The 13,365-nt window shown below is 42.0% G+C and overlaps 1 protein-coding gene and 1 long non-coding RNA gene across 4 annotated transcripts in view; one reads left to right on the top strand and one right to left on the bottom strand.

The window, feature by feature from the left end:
- LOC141350479 (exostosin-1) overlaps window positions 1-13,365 on the bottom strand; it is a 412,075-nt gene that overhangs the window by 266,324 nt on the left and 132,386 nt on the right. The window lies entirely within an intron of this gene.
- LOC129444722 (uncharacterized) lies at window positions 4,050-7,468 on the top strand. 3 transcript variants are annotated; one of them, XR_012358550.1, is made up of 6 exons: window positions 4,050-4,823; window positions 5,531-5,621; window positions 5,804-5,909; window positions 6,063-6,219; window positions 6,371-6,425; window positions 6,515-7,468. It is a non-coding gene; the product is annotated as an uncharacterized lncRNA (long non-coding RNA). The 3 variants fall into 3 exon arrangements; XR_012358548.1 differs by having other exon boundaries at window positions 5,739-5,909; window positions 6,515-7,464; XR_012358549.1 differs by having other exon boundaries at window positions 5,786-5,909; window positions 6,515-7,463.

The following is a 13,365-nucleotide window of genomic DNA, read 5'->3' as shown; positions in this document are numbered from 1 at the left end:
TTATGTTTGTGAAGAAAACATCAAAGAAAACATATTTTTAATATAAAAAGTGATTGTAGATTGGATTTTTTTTTACCTTTTATCACAGTCTTGGGCATGTGAAAGATTAGTAACGACATTGGCTTTGATGCATTGCTAGTTTTTGTGCAGCATCAGATTTAAATTATTTCTCCCTCATTTACTGTTCGTGGCTGTTTTTGCCCCATTGACTTATTCTCTATTGGTTTGTGTAGTGCTGCACTTTGTGTGTCCTCTGCTTTCCATCTTCATTTTGGAGTAAAAAAATACTTTATAGATCGGATGGGGGGCCCATACGTACCTTCGCCTTGGGCCCCCAATTTGCTAAATCCGCCACTGCGTCTTTGTAAACAAAAGTTTAATGCTTTTTAGGAAGGATTGTTCCAGTGCACCTATACACCCGTTGTAGAGGTGGGAGGTGAAACACAAACACCCGAAAATTCTCGGGGCAGCCGCATGTGTCGAAATTTCAGTCAAAACCGCTCCATTTAATCATAAACTATCTGAAAACAGGGCTTTAAGTGTAAAATACCCAACCTGTCCTTTAAGTAACACCAACTCATCACTAGTCAATACAGTTAAAATTACTTGTAAATTTAAGTTGATTAACTCATTCCCCACCAGCCATTTTTATAAAAAATTGCCCGCCAGCATTTTTTGTCATTCACAAAAGTTTCACAAAATGCCTTCCAGGAAAAATTTCTTCTATAAATACATAAACATACAAATATATCAAATAAAACAACAGACCCTCTGCTTTCAAACAAACAATAAACAAACTAACAAAACGGGAAAAAAGTTTCATCCTATCTATATTTTTTTCTCTGTTTATAAACTCTTAAATATGGGTATTGTTATTCAGAAATAAAACATTTTAGCAAAAAAGTGAAATAATTGCATTTTTGTGAAGGAATTTAGTTAGAGATCAGATTCAAAACGATTCATGCAAAACATACACAGAGTTTAAAATTAGTAAAAAAAAAATTCTTCCGTTTTTTTATAAATTGGGTAAGTGTGCCATCTAGTGGATAATTGCGGTGTTACAGATTAACATAAAACCTCATCAGGAACACATTTCTTTATGCAAATGTTTTCTCTTAATTAATAAGATAACTCGATAACTTAAAAAAATAAGTGCATTAATATCTTTCTGCAGTGTACAGAAACATTAACTTAAATCAGTGGCAACTTGATGCCACCTTATATATTTATTTATTGCTACTTTTGAACTGCCTTTTTGCGCAAAGAAGGAACTGAAATCAAAAGGTACAAACAAAGTACCAGTGTTACATCACCATACTCGCTTTTCATTAGCCATCGTTGCTAAAATCAGGAAATTTAGGAAAAATCAACTTCCTTAGAATTCTCATCTTAAAGAAATTATTCATTTCCAATTGAACATCAGCTCATCATTTTTTACCCCTTATATTATTCGTTGTCTGCATGCCGAGAATCAAGAACCCCATTCCATCGGCATGCTGCGTTGCTCCATTGTTGAGTTTATTTGTATCACACCTTTAAGATGATGTCACGGCAGTAGAGGCGGCGCAACTGTATCGATAACACTATAATCTCACTCACTCTGAAGCGGCAGTAAACTGCAAAGGAAAAGCAAACCAAGCTAAAGTAAAGGTGATGCCATGAAAACATTGCTTTGTTTGTATGAGCTTCGTGAAAACTGCCTAACACAGCAATAGTGGCTCCGGATTAGGACAACCAGTTTTAAAACAATAAATATTTTTTATAATTCCATTTGGTGATGCTAGCGGCACAAACATAACATATTTAAGCTTTAACAAGTGATCCTAAAATATACTTTTTCCACCAAAATGACTTTTCTCACTTTTTGATAAGCAGCCAGACAGGCAAACCTCATGAGAGATGTTTCAGAGAGAAACATGGCAGTCGCAGAACTCTTTTTAATTTAGCTTTTGTGTTCTGAGCGTTTCCCCGTCTGTGGGCTGAATAGATCTCTCTCTGAGGGGTCGGCCTCTCCTCTTTTACGCGGCGCAGCTTTAATCGATAAAACTGACAGAAGCTCAGAGCCACCCATTCTTAACCCCACCACCCCCCGATGACTCGAACTGTTTGTAAGTGAATTTGTGAGAGCGGGCGCAAATGAGAGAGAAAAAGTGTGTCGGGGGCACTTTAATGCACCGGTAAATATTTCCACAGCAGGGGTTCTGGTCTCAGCACAGATGCTTATTACAAAGAAAAAACATACTCTCATGGGCTACATCACATTACAGACCATAGTGTCATACATTAAAATGAGTGTACAGAAATTACAGACGCCTCCACAATAGAGACTTTGTTTCAAGCTATAACTTGATCATGGTTAATTTCATTTTTGAATTATGTACATCTGTTGGATTGTTCCCAAATGGAAATGAAATGGCCAGATTAGACGACGTTAGATGAAGGCTTGACCATAATTCAGAACCCATTCCCCACTCCACGTTGAATTGAGATTTGAAATGAAATGACAGAAAGAGAAATTTAATTTATACACAGAAATACAGCCAACAAAGGGGAATTTCATTCAATGGGCAAAAACAGATCTAGGTATCCACGTACTGGTGCTCATTAAATACTTTAGCTTCAATTTCAGATTCGTTTTTAATACTGAATGTTTTCTGCCAATAAATCTTGCAGATTAGCTAGTTAAAAAGCCTGGTAGGGTACACCAGCAGCATACCAACATCCAAAACACACCATGTGCTGGTAACCAGCGATGTCCTTTCAACAAATATAAAATGAGTACTGTAATGAAGACTTGGAAGCCTTTTTAAATAGGGTTAATACAGGACATTATATATTTGATCCTCACATAAAACTAAAACTAAAAGAGATTACTTTGTTTAAAGGTGCAGTAGAATGTAAAACTGTATTTATCTAGGCACAGATAAATAATAAGAGCTAAAAAACTGTAATAATGTTTTTTTTTTGTGAACATCAAACACGATTGTTTCGTCCTTCTTATGTAAACCTCAAGACTGCTGGTAAACAGGTCAATCTCAACATAACACCAACTGTGACGTTACAGTCGAGATGTACGCCTGACAACATTCAATTACACATTAAATTAAGTACAATGTTGTTTTAATGCTAAAATCAAAGTTGTGACTCTTGAGTTAGCGCTATATGCTAGTTAATGCTATATGCTAGCGTTTAGACTGAAGTTCTACTATTGACTATACAGTAGAGCTGGGTATCGATTCAGATGTTCCAGATCGATTCGATTCATAATCTATCAGATCGATTCGATTCTCTGTTCGATTCTGATTCTTGGATGATTTTTATACTCATTTCTCGATTCAACTCTATGAATATAGATTTAATACAAATACTATATTTATAAAAAAGAACAGTTAACATGAGTTTACAAGTGGATAATTTATTAAAAAAATTAATTAATAGCCACAAACCTGTATATTACACTTTTTTATTTTAGGTACACTTGGGTACATTTTAACAGAACCCATCTCAAATTTTCAAATGGATACAATTATGTTAAATACAATACAATTTTGACGCAAGATGAAAATGTATGCTGAAAAAAGTCAGAAACAGTTGCACTCCATCAAACATGATCAGGTTATTTCATTAAAAAAAAATCAATTTGTTGCCTTTGGGAAACGGGTCTGAGAAACAGCCAATCAGAGCAGAGCTCAACATTATTATTCAAGATTTTTTCAAATCAGGTAATAAGTTTCATTCTAAAGCCAAAACCTAGGGTGGTAAATGGACATTCAGCGGTATTTTGCATGCATGAGGTTTACATTAGAAGGAGGAAACCACCGTGTTTTGAGGCTCACGATATGTCATTACCATGTACACAACTCTTATTATTCATCTACCATCTCTGGATAATTTTTTCACTTAAAAAAGTTAAACCTTCTATGTAGGAATCGAAGAACAATGTAATGCTGCGTTTACACCAACCGCGTTTGAGGCGTCAAAATCGCGTCTACCGCACCTTGTTTGCCGCTTGAACAGTTTGAATGCATTCGTGCGTCTAGAGCGAAGTACACTCTTAAAATTGATGTGTTAAAATTTTACACAAAATATGTGTAAAAGGATTCCAACACATTTTTGTGTTAGAACTGACACATAATGTGTAAATATTATGCTTAACTGCTTACACAATGAATGTGTAAAACATGTTTACCAGTAATTTAATGATGATTTATATTTAAACGAAGTAACAAAATAAAATATATCTACTGTTAACCAAAATATATCTACTGTTAACCACTACTACCACATAACAGCCAGCGGGGATTTTCATAAGGACTTGCCGAGATCAAGCTGCGTTGGGCGGGGTACATTAGCGCTGAGTATCCGGTGGTTGTCTGGATCAGAACTCCGAAAGAGTCGGAGCAGATTTTTTAATAAACGCTATCTTTATAAATCGACCGCACATTTGATCTTTTTATACATACATTCTCGCCTAAATAGCTCTTGAATATACATTTTGTGACACAATAAGAGTAATATTTCAAACATTATGCAGGCGTTCTCTTCCATTGGTGGCTGTTGTAAGTTCACACGAGTCAGCTGATGACGTTTCACTTGGACAGACAACCACGCATTGTTGTATATTTTTTTGCGTGTGTTATTATTATTTTATTATTATGAAATTCGTGAACATTATTATTGAGCCTTGGCAGTCTATTTAGTATTTGTTTTATTGAGGAGAAAAAAACAGACAAGAACGCATATTGTGTTGCGCCTGCGCTGTGACGTTCTTTTTTCAACCGCATTTCCAGTCGAGAGGTCAAGAATGCTCCTGTCTGCATCAGGTAAGAATTTAAATAAAAAATTACCGTTATAATATGATATCTATTTGTCATTTAGTGTAATAAACTTTAGCATTAATTGTGCAGGAGACTGTTCATTTAAACTTTATTGTGGTAACGTTAAATGCTCGCTCGTTTTGCAAAGTTACGTTTGGAGATTCATGTTAACAGTCATTGTTTAATGAAAGGCACATTGGACTACGGGTTAGTATGTGTGACACTTGCAGCACTTTACCGTAAATCTTTAACACCGTGTCATAAATAGACGTGACACGCGGTAACGGGTTTCTTTTCAGTTTATGTCCTGACGTTAATATAGGACGGGATATTATAAATTATGCCTTTCGATTATCGCGACGCCTCGTCGCGTTTGGTTAAGCACATGATGGTGGATCAGTATGCACGTCACTGTACCTACTGTACACCTGTGAGCGGCATGACGAGACAAAAGACGGTCAAACTCATTATTATTCGGTGATGCTGTAACATACTGGATGCACCACCACATTTTATAATAATGTTTTTTATTTTCGTGTCGCGCCCTCGCGTTCAACATAACGTAGTGGTCTAAATGTAAGGAGTCAAACTTTACGAACCTTTCACTGCTTGCAGTAAGGCTGAAGTGCTAGGTAGTGAATAAAATGGGTGTAGTCTTGTGCTACTAGTAAATCACAATTCTTGTGTCAATGTTTGTTTGTAATCTTTTTCAGCTATCCATCTGAAAAAGAAAAGCTGGCACTCGCAAAGGAGATTGTGTTGTTGGATTATGGTCTCATTTGGTCAAAATGAGGGACATGTACTGTAAGGATGCTTTGTTTTACATACTTCATTAATGTGTATGAAATTACTTACTTGACAATGTGTATAAAAACTGTACTTGACTCTAACTTAGTGCTATTTTTGCATTGATCATGATAGGAGCATTTTTCTTTTTTTTCTTTTTTTTTTGATGGGCCATCACACAGTGGATTTATAAAAACGAGACTACAGAACATCAGACGGAAGCTTCAATGGAGTTGACGTGAGAGGACATCATCAATAAAGAATGCCATTGACCAAACCTTCAGTCATCAACGGAGATGGATACAGGTAATGACAAAATCACCAACTGTTGGTGAAATCTTTAAGGAATATCCCCAATGTCTGGACATGCCAGTCTTTGTAATATACTTAACTGCAGATAACTTTAAACAAAGTGTTTCATCATTTCAATATTAATATTTCTTATTAAACTTACTGAAGGTGGACATCAAGTTTTCCAGACTTACCGATAGGAAAGAAGACATGTTTATCAGGAAATGGGAGGTGACAATTATTGAGAAACTCAGGGAAATAGCATCTTTAGAGAAGAAAATGGACATCAGACATTCATTGAAGAAAGCTGACAGTCAACATAATGGTATGATTTCCTGTCTCTGTTCCAAATTTTTTATTTGGAAAATGACATTTAAAATGTAACATTTAATGTAAGATATAAAAGTAATCCTTTTTAAATAATTTTTTCTCATAATTTATATTTTGCATGTGACCTGCATGTTTACCACACCCAGATCTTCTGCTGTGTGAATTCTGTGTGAAGTCTCAGACCTGTGGGACTTGGTGGCGGTAAGCTTTGTGACTAAAAACTTTATATAAAATAAGTAATTTTCATGCAACAACATTTTCTAATGATGTATATTGTTTCATTTCTGTAGGCTGGTACCAGCGTGACCTCTTTGCTTACTAAATGATGAAAAGGTGTCTAAAATCAGCTCAGCCACAGTTGGTTTCCAGTGGTTCTTCAGGACATAGAGGCCACTATGTAATTGTCGCAATGAATGATTCTCTTGCCTTTCCACTTGATGTTTACAATCTGACCTGTGCGGTAGAAAGACTTTTCAAATTTACTAGCTAAGTAACCTTAAGTATCCCTGCCAACTGTCTTCAGTTTATTTTTTTGTATGAATATGATCTTCCCTTGTCCCAGTCCTCTTGCAAACGATCCAAGGCAATGGAGTTTCAAAATGGACCGAAAATTGCAGTCTGTTTTAACCAATGCATGCACTGTGTGGCGGTTTCCCGGACAGGGATTAGACTAGTCCTAGACTAAAACATTTTTAAGAGCTGTCCAAACTGAAAACAACTTGCACTGACATATCTTAAAACACATCAGTGCCCTTTGTTTTGCCTCAAAATGCACACAGGTAATGTTTTTAGTAAGGCATGTTTGTTAAAACCAGTTATATTTCCTAATTAATCTAAGGCCTAGTCCTGGATTAAGATAATCCCTGTCCGGGAAACCGCCCCTAAATATTTTGTGATGGAGATTTCTTTGAATACACTTGTCAAGTTCATTTGAAGTATTTTTCTTAATGTAAAATAACGTGTTAATGTTTCAGGACAAGGTAAGAATTTTTGATAACTTGTATGTTGAAAACGATTTCAGACATTGTTTCAACATGTTTAACACATGTGCTTTTAAATTCAATGAATTATTTTATAAATGGTGTTTTTTTTATGTATGAATGTAATGTATGTTTGAAGTGATTATACTTGCACTTAAATTTATTTAAATTAGCATACATCTTGCAGCATAAAGTACTAGCATATTTTCATGCTAGCATTAATTGTCAAATATTTATTATTATACAAATAAATGTTGTGAACAATATTTAATAGTTGTCTGCTTGATTTCATTATTTAAAGTTTACAAATCGTATGTTTTTTTTCTCTTTTATATTAAAACTAAACAATTACTGGGTAACACATAGTTGTGTTAAATTAATAGAAAGTTACACATTAATGTGTTTACTGAAGCAACACATTTTTTGTGTTGCATTTTATAACACATATTCTGTGTTAAATTTAACTCAACATGTGTTGTCCCTGCGCACACTCAGAACATGTGTAAAAAATAACACATGTTGTGTTGTTTTTAACACATTTGTTTTAAGAGTGTAGACGCGCGGAAAAAGCAAGCATTTGACGGGCATCAAAAGCAAACTCTGCTTCTTTTGAGAGGGGCAAGTGCTATGCGGTTGTCTGTTTGCAAGATGACTGATGTTGATTGTGCATTTATCGAGAGAGTTACCGGTTTGTATTTGGTAACCTTTCTATAGGGGGAAAATAAACGGCTCGGGTCAATAAATGTCACGTGACATAAAAGTGAAATGTGTATTACAACTTACCAGGTTGCCCGATGTCCTCACCAGTGTTGGGGCTAGTTACTCAAAAAAGTAATATATTACTTATTACATATTACTCTCAAAAATAGTAATGCCTTACTTTACTTTATTACTCCCTGGAGCAAGTAACTAGTTATATTACTAGTTACATTTTTTTTCTGGACAAGAATGTTTATTTGGGCAAGCCACGGCCAAGAAAACATCCAAAAACAAAACCCCCAAATCAATAAAAAGTTACAATTTTATTAGATTAAATTTGACAACAATTTACTCATTCAAAATACAGGAATGACAACAGGTTGCAATTCATTTTAGATGGACACCTTTAAATGGACAGCTGATGAAATAATGACGGTTCACAACAAATTAATTCCTGATTAAGACTTCCAAGAGTTCTGTATTCTTAGCAGGGGGATACCATGATGTTAGTGCACATTATTTACCCACCCACTATACACAGCAATGCACAGCAAATTCATCCAACACCCAAACATATAAATATATCAATTTAACACCGCAAAGTAATAAATACACAATCAATTCAATAAATATCATTAATATCACTCAAGCTAAAGACACAGCCTTCGTCAATTACGGTAAAATTGATATACAAAATTGATGGGATAAACAACCTGCACGCAACCCCTGTTTACATACAAACGTCTCGGTTACATGTGTAACCCTCGTTCCCTGAAGGAAGGGAACGGAGACGTCACGTCGTGACCGACGAATTGGGAACCGCTTCGCGGGTGACCTATCTGCTTCGAGAAACCTTTAAAACGCCAATGAACTTGGCATGCAGATAATTGCATCTGCCGGCGCCGCCCCGCCGCACAGCTATTTAATGAGCGGCAGGTGCAGTTATCAAATCAGCTATTTTTTGCTGAGAAAGCTGGACAGAAGGAAAGGGTCCGGCAGATATCAGCAGTGGAACAGCAAACTGTGGCGACGGGACGTGACGTCTCCGTTCCCTTCCTTCAGGGAACGAGGGTTACACATGTAACCGAGACGTTCCCTTTCAGTCGGTCACTACGACGTCACGTCGTGACCGACGAATTGGGAATCCCTACCAAAGCGCCACTGAAGCTGACCCTTCCAGTGCCTGCGTAAACCCTCCGACTCTCCCCTTTAAGGGAACGGAAATGGGGTTGAAGCAGAGGCCGGTCACTACTTGTTCCTTAACCCACGATAGTGACTAGGCGAACTGGGAAGCGAACTCGTCAGGCGGGACTAAGATCGCTGCGGAAGAAAAAACCCTCTAGGGGTCTACCACTAAGGTGATAGAGAAAAAGACACGAAGTCTCTAAAAAATACACTCTCTTAGCAACACTAGAGGAACTCCGCTAAGGGAAACGTGGTAAATCATAAACTTTCCACGGAAATACTCACAAAGAAACCACTAGGGGGCGCAATGTGGGCGCTAGCCTCACCCAGATAGTCAAGAATACATCTAGTGAGAGGCTGGCAGCCGATGCTCCGCAACATCGGTCACCAAGCGGTGGAAAAGACAAAAAACATTTTTTGTAACGTTTTTGCCTTAATGGCCTTCCATAATGGTGCGGTTTCTGCGCAGCCAAAAAGAAAGGCTCCAAGCCGACACAGGAGCCGTTCCTCGATGTTCTCACTGATCTGACGAGAGAACTCGAGAGGATACCGGCTCAACACGAACACTGTAGAATCTAGTGAACGTATTAGGTGTCGCCCAGCCAGCAGCTCTACAAATATCTGAAAGCGAGGAACCACGAGCCAAAGCCCAAGATGAAGCCACGCTTCTGGTTGAATGGGCTCTCAAACCAAAAGGGCAGGGAATGCCCTGTTTCTCATAAGCCAGGGCGATTGTGTCTACAATCCAGTGAGACATCCTCTGTTTAGTGACAGCTCTCCCTTTCTGCTGGCCACCGTAACAGACAAAGAGCTGCTCTGAGGTCCGAAAGCTTTGAGTGCGATCCACATACACACGTAGTGCACGTACAGGACATAACAAAGCCATAGCTGGGTCTGCCTCTTCCAAAGGCAGAGCTTGTAAGTTCACCACTTGATCCCTAAAGGGAGTGGTGGGAACTTTAGGCACGTAGCCCGGCCGGGGTCTCAGTGTAACGCTGGATTCAGCCGGCCCGAACTGAAGGCACGAATCGTTGACCGAAAATGCATGAAGATCCCCTATCCTCTTAATAGAAGCCAGTGCGAGGAGCATCAAAGTTTTCATAGTGAGAAACTTGACACTCACCGTCTGCAGAGGCTCGAACGGGCAGTCCCTGAGAGCGTTCAGCACCATGGACAGGTCCCAAGGAGGAATAGAGGGAGGACGCGAAGGATTGAGCCTCCGTGCACCTCTTAAAAACCTAATGACCAGATCGTGCTGACCCACAGATCTACCGTCTATGGGTGCGTGATGCGCGGATATTGCCGCGATATCTACTTTAATAGTAGATGGTGACAGCCTCTTCTCCAAGCGGTGCTGGAGATATGAAAGCACAATACTGATCGGGCATTCTCGGGGGTCCTCTCGTTGAGAAGTACACCAAACAACAAACAGGTTCCATTTCAGCGTATATGCCTGTCTCGTAGACGGCGCTCGCGCTGCAGCGATGGTGTTAGATACCGCCTGGGGTAAATCACCTACAACCTCCGCGCCCCGTCCAGAGACCACACATGGAGGTTCCACAGATCGGGACGGGGGTGCCATAATGTGCCCCCTTCTTGAGACAGAAGGTCCCTCCTCAGGGGAATCCTCCAGGGAGGGGCTGTCGCGAGGAGAGTGAGCTCTGGAAACCAACTCCTGGTGGCCCAATATGGAGCAACTAAAAGAATTTTCTCCTCGTCCTCCCTGACTTTGCACAATGTCTGTGCAATGAGGCGCACTGGGGGAAATGCGTATTTGCGAAGACCTCTCGGCCAGCTGTGCGCCAATGCATCCACGCCGAGTGATCCCTCGTTCAGTGAATAAAATAGGTGACAGTGGGTTGTTTCTGGAGATGCAAACAGATCTATCTGCGCTCTGCCGAAACGTCTCCAAATCAGCTGGACCGATTGAGGGTGGAGTCGCCATTCGCCGGGGCGCGCTGCTCGGGAAAGCGCGTCTGCCGCTACGTTGAGCGACCCCGGGATGTGAATGGCACGAAGAGACCTCAGATTCTTCTGACTCCAAAAGAGGAGATGGCGGGCGAGATGCGACATGTGACGAGAGCGCACTCCGCCTTGGCGATTGATATACGCAACAGTCGCAATGTTGTCTGTGCGAACTAATACATCTTTGCCTCTCAACTCGCTGCTGAAGCGGACGAGCGCAAGATATACAGCCCACAGTTCTCGGCAATTTATGTGCCAATGCAGCTGGGGTGATGTCCATACTCCTGAAGCTGCAAGCTCGCCATACGTGGCTCCCCACCCCGTGTTGGAGGCATCTGTGCATACTATTGCATGTCTGGAGACCTGTCTCAGTGGCACCCCCGCCCTGAGAAACGCTGGGTCTGACCACGGGGTGAAAGTGAGACGGCATTTCGGTGTGATCGTGACACGGTGAAAGCCGGTTAGCCACGCTCTCCTCGGGACTCGGTCGTGAAGCCAATGCTGAAGCGGTCTCATATGCAGCAAACCGAGCGGTGTTACAGCCGCGGCTGCAGCCATATGCCCCAGTAATTTCTGAAATTGTTTCAGAGGGACCGCAGTCTTGCCCGAAAACGTATTCAAGCAAGCCAGAATCGACTGAACGCGCGCCTCCGTGAGGCGTGCTGTAAGATTGACCGAATCCAATTTCATGCCGAGAAAAGAGATCTTCTGTGCCGGGCACAGTTTGCTCTTCTCTCGGTTGACCTGAAGACCGAGACGGGCGAGGTGTTTGAGCACCCGATCTAAATGATTGCAAAGCATTTGACGCGACTGTGCTATAATGAGCCAATCGTCGAGATATGCCAAGATGCGAACACCGCTCTCTCTGAGAGGTTTTAAAGCGCCCTCTGCCACTTTTGTGAAGACGCAGGGAGAGAGAGAGAGCCCGAACGGTAAGACTTTGTACTGATATGCTTTTCCCTCGAACGCAAAGCGGAGAAACGGCCTGTGCCGGGGAAGGATTGAGACATGAAAGTACGCGTCCTTCAGGTCGATGGCTGCAAACCAATCCTGTGGGCGAATGCATTGAAATATGGTTTTCTGCGTAAGCATTTTGAACGGCATCTTGTGAAGTGCTCGATTCAGAACGCGCAGATCCAGGATCGGTCGCAACCCGCCGCTTTTCTTGGGTACAATAAAGTAAGGGCTGTAAAACCCTGACCTCATCTCGGCTGGAGGAACCGGCTGAATCGCGTCTTTCGCCAATAAGACAGCAATCTCTGCACGTAGTACGTGCGCATCGGCGGGTTTCACTGTAGTGAAACGGATGCCTGTAAATTTGGGAGGTCGCCGGGCGAATTGTATCGCATAGCCAAGACGGATCGTGCGTAAAAGCCAGCGCGACGGACTGGGAAGTTGCTGCCAAGCTTCCAGATACCGGGCGAGGGGAATTAACGGCACAATCGTAGTACCCGCGGCGAGCGGAACGGCGGTGCTCGATGACGCGCTCTCTTGGGCTGCGTTGACATGTGTATTGTGAGAATGAGCACTCACCTGACTCCGCTGATGGATGGCTGCGCGGGGAAGACTCTGATGAAGATATCCCGGTGCGCTTAAGACATCCGTTGGCGAGAGAGGAGGGGGAGAACGTAGGGTTATGAGCCCATCCGTCACACCCGACTGCCTCTGATGACCTGGAGGAGGAAGAGGAATTCGCTCTTTTTGTGGTTTTGTGGGTGCCGGCTGAAAAGCCGGCGGAACGGAAATTAAAGAAAACCAAAGATTCCCCACCCGGTCCTCCTCCGGGGGGGGGAGTGGTGCGTTCACCATCTCCCGAAGAGCGATCCCCTCCACCTCCAGGTCGCCCATCTCAGGGCCGCTTAGATTTTCTCTTTCCACCAGGCTTAGCGGGCTGAGCGGGCGGGGCGGGCTGCTGACGGCCGGTTCCTCGTTTCCTTGGACGGCCCCGATGAGGAACGGAGGCGGCCGCCGCTGCAGGACGCCCTCGGCGAGGGGCAGACTGAGGTGCCGACGTCGACGGGGCAGGTGCTGGTCTCTTTCGACGCGGCATGATGTTAGCCAGAGCCTCAGTCTGCTTCTGGGTGGCGGAGACCTGTTGTGCGAAGTCTTCCACCGCCTCGCCGAACAGGCCGGCCTGGGACACCGGGGCGTTTAGAAGCCGGGTTATGTCGGCCTCCCGCATGTCCGCAAGGCACAGCCAGAGGTGGCGCTCCTGGACCACCAGGGTGGACATAGCACGACCGACGGCTTGTGCGGTGGTCTTGGTCGCATGTAGCGCCAGATCCGTAGCCGCACGCAGGTCTTTAAAGACC

Source organism: Misgurnus anguillicaudatus, chromosome 18 (genome assembly GCF_027580225.2).
Source record: "Misgurnus anguillicaudatus chromosome 18, ASM2758022v2, whole genome shotgun sequence".
NCBI classification, from domain to species: domain Eukaryota; kingdom Metazoa; phylum Chordata; class Actinopteri; order Cypriniformes; family Cobitidae; genus Misgurnus; species Misgurnus anguillicaudatus.
The sequence above is the reverse complement of the archived record's forward strand: the minus strand, read 5'-3'. Positions and strand labels throughout refer to the sequence as shown.